At 30.2% G+C, this 8,656-nt stretch overlaps 1 long non-coding RNA gene across 1 annotated transcript; it reads right to left on the reverse strand.

Annotated features, from left to right (window-relative positions):
* Positions 1-5,152: 5,152 nt before the first annotated feature.
* LOC140178227 (uncharacterized) lies at positions 5,153-8,442 on the reverse strand. Its single transcript, XR_011870491.1, has 2 exons — positions 5,749-8,442; positions 5,153-5,513 (listed from the first exon to the last, which is right to left on the reverse strand). It is a non-coding gene; the product is annotated as an uncharacterized lncRNA (long non-coding RNA).
* Between the last annotated feature and the right edge of the window lie 214 nt (positions 8,443-8,656).

Genomic DNA, 8,656 nt, shown 5'->3' on the forward strand with positions numbered 1-8,656 from the left:
AGACTGAAATTACAAATGGTGTGGTTAACCAATAATATTTTTCATAATAATGGCATGGCATATATCCCAAAAAAAAAAACTAAGTGAAAAGAGAATTTAATTAATAAAAAAATTAAAAATATTTGGTAACCAAAAGAAATTAGCCAAAAACAGCTAGAACTTACCTTATTTAGCATTCATTAATTGTTTCAATAATTAATTAATATTAAATAAGGTTAGATCTCACTTTTTTTTTGTCTCCCTATCCCTAGTGTTAACGTAAAAAAAATTACACTCTATCATACAATTTCGTAAAGGAGGTCACTCAGACAAAGACGCCTAAAACGTCTTTTTTTTAAGATGTTTCCATGTTGTGTTTTAATTGGTTTTTGTGTAATTTATTCGGTGTTCCTCATCACATATTATTAAATTTTTCAAAAGATTTTCTTTCCAAAAACAATAAAAAACATTTAATTTGGACTAAAACAAAAAAGGTAATAGATTAACTATTAGATTTTTATAAAAAGATTATTTACATAAAAAAATATATCACATTCATCAAAATATATATATATATAACAAGTACAAGCCTCTTAAAATTTTTATAAATAAAAAAATAATTAATTTATATTCGTATAATATATAAAATAATTACTATATTATTATTATATTATAGATTAAGATTCACTAATTTAATTTTTTTTAATATAAGTATTAGAAATAAATAAAATTTTTATAACTAAATGTAGTGTAACAAAATATATATAATATTAATTAGTTCTTAAAAAATTTTAAAAAAATAGTTTCTTTCATTTTAGTAAAATAACTATTTATTAAAGTAGACAAATTAATTATTTTCTTCTGATATATAATTTTTTTAAGACATAAAAGTAATTAATTAGGACATTGGTTAAGATAATTAAAGTCACTATTTCATTAAATTTTTAATTTAAAGAAAAATCCTAGTTAATTTTGGTATAGAAATTTTGAATTTGAAAGCATTGATAAAAATTAGGGCAAAAAATGTAAATAAGCCAAGGGAGCTGAGAAATTACGCAAATCCGCCAAACTGAAAATTGCTTCACGAATGAGCCAAAGCACATTATTATATAATTCGAACTAGGTTGGTTCGAACTAACAAAACACATAATTCGAACCAAGGTAGCTCAAATATTGATGGAACAAGTGATGCATGTAATTCGAACCTTGTTGGTTCGAACTAGGATTGAGAGTAATTCGAACTAGGTGAGTTTGAATTACACGTTTGGACGCTTCAGCAAGTAATTCGAACCTAGTTAGTTCGAATTAGTCAAAGTTTGCCAAGAATAGTATGCTGTTAAAAAATTAATAATTTATTAAAAAAATTTTATTAAAAATTTTATTAAAAAAATTAATAATTTAAAAATTAAAAAAATATATATTTTATTCCATACAAAATAATTAAAAAATATATTTTATTCTATACAAAATAATTTTAAAAAATAGCTTAAAAGATGTTATGAGTACTATAAAAGTTTGTAATATTCTATTGATTTAGGTAAATACATGATAAAAATATTTTTTCTTTAATTTCTAAATTATTAGTGATTATGTGGAGTATTTCTTTAATGTCCTAAGTCATTAGGATATTACAAATTTTATAGTACTTCTAAGATTTTTAAGCCATTTTTTAAATTATTTTGCATAGAATAAAATATTTTTTGTGGTATAATTTAAATAAATTTATTAAAAAATATTCATTATAAATTTTTAATAAAATTATTTAAATTATATGGTGAGATATTACATGATTCGAATTACGCATGTGGAAGTTCGAATCACTCTGATTCAAATTATATGGTGAGCAATTCGAATTCTATACAATACTCTTCTGCCCATTCTTAATAGCTAATGAATATTTTTTAATAAATTTATTTAAATTATACCACAAAAAAATATTTTATTCTATGCAAAATAATTTAAAAAATGGCTTAAAAAATTTCAGAAGTACTATAAAAATATGTCATGTTCTAATGACTTAGGACATTAAAGAAATACTCTACATAGTCACTAATAATTTAGAAATTAAAGAAATAATATTTTTATCATGTATTTACCTAAATTATTAGAATATTACAAACTTTTATAATACTTATAACATCTTTTAAGCCATTTTTAAAATTATTTTGTATAGAATAAAATATATTTTTTAATTATTTTGTATGGAATAAAATATTTTATTTCATTTCTAAATTATTATTGACTACGTAGAATATTTTATTTAAAATTTGAGTATATTCATGTATTTACCTAAGTTATTAGAACATTACAAATTTTTATAGTACTCCTAACATTTTTTAAGCCATTTTTTTTAAATTATTTTGCATAGGATAAAATATTATTTGTAGTATAATTTAAAAAAAATTATTAAAAAATATTCATGAGCTATTAAAAATGGACAGAAAAGTATTGTATGGAATTCGAATTGATAGCTCATTAATATTTTAAAAAAGTCTCGTAATTAAATATTTTGTTAGCTTTTTTTAACGTATGAAATAAAATATATATTTTTTTAATTTTTAAATTATTAATTTTTTAATAAATTTTTTAATAAAATTTTTTTAATAAATTATTAAATTTTTAACAGCATAGTTAGAATTACTATTCGAGGCAAACTTTGACTAATTCGAACCAACTAGGTTCGAATTACTTGCTGAAGCGTTCAAACGTGTAATTCGAACTCACCTAGTTCGAATTACTCTCAATCCTAGTTCGAACTAACTAGGTTCGAATTACATGCATCACTTGTTCCATCAATATTCGAGCTACCTTGGTTCGAATTATGTGTTTTGTTAGTTCGAACCAACCTGGTTCGAATTATATAGTAATGTGCTTTGGCTCATTCGTGAAGCAATTTCCAATTTGGCGGATTTGCGTAATTTCTCAGCTCCCTTGGCTTATTTACGTTTTTTACCCTAAAAATTATGTTGAATTTTGATTTATTTGATTCTCATTTAAATTAATCACTACATAAGTTAAAGTTCTGTTTTGAAGTTATATTCGAATTTTAATCTCATTTTTTAAGTTTCAATTTACTTAGTTTGATTTTTTAATCACTAACCGACATGCATGCATACACGCTAAACTCATGAGAATGAGATCTATATTTTGTCACACATTCTTGGCAGAAGCAGGCTGTCCTACCCTTGCACCCACAGCAAAGAATTCAGTGATGACTTCAAGGGGCATGCCATTTGTTTCTGGAACCTTCAAGAACACAAATATCCAGGAGATGAAACAAGCAACAGCATACATGCCAAAGACACCGGCGAGTCCGATTGAGCTGAGCATCACCAGGCAGTGTGTATGTGACAATTATGTTTCCAATCCAGAACACTAAAGTGCATATAGCAATGCAGAGTCCGCGCACCCTCATTTGGAAAATTTTGAAGCAGAGTATGTTTAGAATTGATGGATAATCCATCTTGAAGCAGCAGAAGTAAACCACAACGGATATAGTTGAGATTAGTGCATGCACGATGGAGCTGAACTCTGCTGTGTTTTCAATGACCAAAAGCATAAGTGAGTCTATCAACACAGGAATCATGTTGAAGCCTAGTTGTGTGCACATCAAGGAATCTGTTTTTGAAAAGTAGACAACAACAAATAAAAGCAAATAGAAGATGCTTAAAAAGTTCACCATTTTGTTGTTGAATATATATAACTAGAGTTCAGCCAACATTATAGCAGGCTGCCAAATAAGCCAGTATGAATCCCAGTAATGGTCCCGATTTGGTTCGCAACACAAAATCAGATTGATGAAAATAACATTACCACAATGGAGGTTGAGGCTGAGATAATGTCAAATGATACAAGAATATTTTACAAAAAGTCATTACATGCTCATCAACTTGCCATTGTCATAGAGGCTGCCCAGTACACATTTTAATGGTTGCTGACATTAACTAGTAAGAGAATGATAATATGCCTAAAATTCAAAGGAATCACAATTAGGCTTGAAATTAAAAGAACATCTTATCACATCAGCTAAAGCATAGTAGAAGAAAATAGGCAGCACACAAGTTCAAATTAGAAAGAGTTAGTATGTGCATCTACTATTTATTTAATCTGATAACTAACTGTCAAATAAGTGCATGTTTGAATCAACAGAAAATAAATCAACAGCAATACTTTATAGCTTTTTAGTTTCGAAAGCAAATTCTTATTTTTATGGATTCCTTCCTCATGAATATTTGAACACACCAAGTAAACAAGAATATGATCACAAAATTGTTTGAACAGTATCCATTGCTAGACTAGATGTGAGGTTTAAGAAATCTCAAGATTTTCAAAGCAAAGGTAGTAAGCTTGATGGCCACAAGCAGAATCCACAAGCATGGTAGCCACCTTCATGCAAAGACATGCTCTCTTCAAACTTGTGTCATACTTGATCTTTATTCAAACAGGACACATTAAAGGGGTTATGAACCGAGATGTTAGACCCATCAAATCCTGAAGGTGATACTTGCCATATATATTCTTTTAGAAGCAGAAAAACTTGGACACTAAAGCTTTTGACATTAGAGTCACCGAACATGACAAGCTTAACAGTTGATAATAAATTTTGAATATCACTGACATGTTATCTTTACTATTTCCTACTTTCCATATCATTTTTCAAGTCCGGTGTTAAAAATCTGATAAAATTCAATTCATAATATATGGGTTTTGCTAACTTGTGTCCAAAGGGGATAGATTAAGCATACCATAAAAGGAAATGCTTTATAAAAGTTATTACAAAAATGAACTTTTTTACGATTTCAATGCATTGAATACATCAAAAACATTAAAAGTTTCTATTATTGTATTTTTAACATGTGCCCTTAGGGCACAAGTTAGTTAAATCCTTATTATATTTATTCATATGAAATCTCATGAATACATAGATAGTGTCTCATATAAAAATTGTGTAAGTACTTTCTTTCTTCTTTTTTGAAAAAGAAGTACTTTTTCTGTTGCAAAAGGACACAAATTCCAAATATTACGATTTAGAAAGCAAAAATTTTCAATTTTAGAAACAGAAAAAACATTGATTTGGCAAATACCTCGTCAATTGGAATAGCTGTTTGAGAGAATAATTGGCATATCAATATTCAAAACAGTGGCAGCTATAGAACAACAGAAACCAGAAAAATAGAAATAGGGACAGAACACCCGAATTTTAACGTGGAAAATTCTCTCATTGTGAGAGATAAAAACCACGGGTCATTCAGACCAAAAAAGAAGTATCACTATAATCAAGTAAGGATACAAGAGAATCCTAAATAGGTGCACAAATCATGTTTACAGTAAGTCAAAACAACCAAACACTAAAACAAAAAAGATGAAAAATTCACAAAACCAGAGCTACTTTGCGCATGCAAGCCATATCTCACCCTCCAAATCTTATCTTAATCGTCCAACCATTCAGAAAGAAAAAGTACATCTGGAACTTGCTGTCAAAATTTTAGTCCAATCCAAGATTGAACCACTCCCCAACTGCAGATTTATAGTGACTGCATAATCAACCCAAAAAGAAAAAAAAAGATATCATTCCAGTAACAATAAGGTAATGAAAATTGAGGTCCATTTCATCAAAATTAATCCATACCAAAGTGCATATTATTCGAGTATCATAACAAATCGTAAAATTTAAAATTGTCAATTTAGTGAAAAGTATGATCCTGTTCATGAAATGTTTGAACAAAAAGCAGTCAATTATTAGACTAGATGTAGAGTTTAAGAACTCACATATTTTCAAAAGTGGAGCTAGTAAGCTCGATATTCTCAGCAGAATCGACTAGCCATCAAACACTTAAAGCCCAGACCTAATAATTTTTTTTCAACAAGGAGAAAGTTTATCAACATTGTCTTTGATAACAGATTTTATTAATGAATAATGACACTACAGATGTCTTTATAAATTCATGTAATAGACTTGAATGCATTAGAAATGTAACATCTTTTTGTTTAGATTTACAAGCTCCACCACTGATTTGCGGTTTTGGCATTGTAACAGCTTTGACAGCAGTTAAAGAACTAAAATTAAGTTGATATTTACAGCAAATTTAGTTTAGCATATACATTAATTATGGGAAAGGTAGAAACACCATCTTTCCCTGAACTACATATAACTAATTCCTTCTCAAACCAAGCTATCATCATCATCTTTTTTTCTTACTCCAACAAAAATAGGAAAAGTAAATTGTATGGAGGAAAGAAGTAACTATACCAACCTGAAGCTAAAATTACAGAGCACCTCTTTTGATGAACTTTGGATTGAATGAAGATAAATTAAAAAATATTTCAAGACTTAAAGTGTTTGTCATCTCAAAAACCACACACAATTATGTGAAAACCTCATGAACACAACGTTGAATTATTTGATTTTAGAGTCAACAGTGAAAGGAAATGACACCAATTGGTTTGGTATGTCAATGTGTACAAAACTGCACACACCATTGAGTGAAGTTGATAGGAACGACATTGTTGCTGATGGCATCACTACAACTTCTTCGACTACTTCAAGTACATGATTATCATCTTCAAATATGGAAAGCATATTCTTTGAATCTTGACTTCATTAGCTACATACCTTGGTCACATTGGGAAATCTGTTTGATAACGTGTCCAACTCCAAAAAGGAAGAAATAGTTATTATTACATAACCTTTTCTTAGTATTAGAAATAGCTTATTATAAGCATCTACTACTATTTATTTTATGTAAGATTCAATCTATGGGCAAAAAACTTATAAACCTTATGCATGCTGATTCCTTTCACTATCCTACATGAATCTTGCAACAACAGCTAACTCTGATGAGTTTGGAAAACACTTATTTAATTTTGATGATGAACAAACATTATTAAAATATTTAAATACAAAATTATTAATTTAATCCTAATTCATATGTGCTTAATTAATAATTTTGTTGTGCAGATTTTACTTTGGGCCGAAAAACAAAGATGTTGCTAGCCCAAAATTAAAAATCAGCTTTGCTATATGAGGCTGAATTATTAAATGGGCCAGAATAAATATTATTGTTGCAAGCCCAAACAAATGCTTTCTTGTGAGCTTTCCATGCTTGATCCGAAATCAATTTTATCAGGAAAGCAAATGTTATACAAATGGGCCAGCTTTGATTATAATGTCACAAGGCCCAAATTCAATTTTGATGAATGTTTCCATGCTTTGACCGGACTCAAGAAGCAAAGAAATGGTTCAATGCTTCCAACGGATTCCATTCCTCACCTTGGATGGAATTCAAATTTAATTTAATGCATTGGAAACATAAGCAAGTGAGAGAAGATTGATTTGACTAAAAGCATCATTGCTACACGCCAACTAAGGGAAGTAAAAGCAAGCTATTCCAATTAATTTGCTTAACCACTTTGCTTTGCTTTTCTTCAGATTCTTTTATTCTCTCTCATCTCTTTCTTCTTCCTTGTTCGGTCCTTGTCCAGGAAACAATGGAAGAAATGTTCTTCAACACCGAAAGGAAGATGTTGCATGCGTCTAAGACCATCAAGCTAATGATGGCAAGAAAACATATTAAAATAAAAGTGAGCTGTGGCTAAGATATTCACCAAATGTGGTTAGATTTGGTGAGGCTATCTTGAGCCTTTCATGCTCAAAAATGGAAGAAGAAGATTCGGCCAGCTAGAGGAGATTCTTGAAGCATGGCTTGTCTTTGATTCTGCTCAACCACCACAGGGAGTAGCTAGAGTGGCGAAGTGATGGTTGAAGGCAGAGATTGAAGCAGATGAAGTCATTATCATCATGAGGCATCAAGGGCCAGAAATCCATCTTGGAGAGGAAGCCAAGGATGGAGAGCCCGGATTGATGAAGGGTGATGATCAAGAAAGGACTAGAGGTAATTGCATGTTGGTTAATGCATGGTTATCTCTTCTCTCTCTGAGTGGCCGAACCGGTTCTGTGTTTGTTGAAGGAGGAAGAAGTTGGTTCGGTTTTGGCTTCAAGTGTGGAGGCTTTCCTCTTCTTTAAAAAGGGGGAACAACCACTGTTTGAAGCAAGGAGAAAATTTGAGAGTGTAAGGCACAGTGTTCTCAGAGCTACCTGAGCTATCAGTTTTCTCTTCTCCTTCAATGTACTCTATTTTGTAATTTTTCTGTTTAATTTTGTCATGTCTTGAGTCTCATGGAAAAAGGCAAACAAGTGAGGTTTGTATGAAAAAGCCATAGAGCGGAAAAAGGCAGAGAGTGCAAAATTAAAAGAAAAAGCCATAGATGTCCTTAGAGTTCTTCTGTACATCTGTGTTGTGTTTCATGATTCTGTGGGAATCCCCTTGTAAGTTGGGTTAGCACTTTACAACTTGTAATCTGGATGATTATAGTAAAATTCCATCATTGTTGTGATGGAGACTGGATGTAGGCTGCATTGCACTTAGCAGCTGAACCAGGATATATCTGGGTGTAATCTTCTCTCTTTCTTCCTACTTCAATTCTGTTTTTACTGTTCAGATAAAAAATAAAAAATGTCTCGTGTCAAGTGACGAGACAAAATGAAAATGTCTCGTGGCTAGGGACGAGATAAAACAGAAAAGTCTCTTCTAAGTCCAGCAAGTGTTAGCAAGCAAAAAGGGGCTAAGATTCAACCCCCTTCTCTTAGCCACTGAAACCATCAGTATTTATATGAAAA

Source organism: Arachis hypogaea, chromosome 2, assembly GCF_003086295.3.
Source record: "Arachis hypogaea cultivar Tifrunner chromosome 2, arahy.Tifrunner.gnm2.J5K5, whole genome shotgun sequence".
Taxonomy (NCBI): Eukaryota; Viridiplantae; Streptophyta; class Magnoliopsida; order Fabales; family Fabaceae; genus Arachis; species Arachis hypogaea.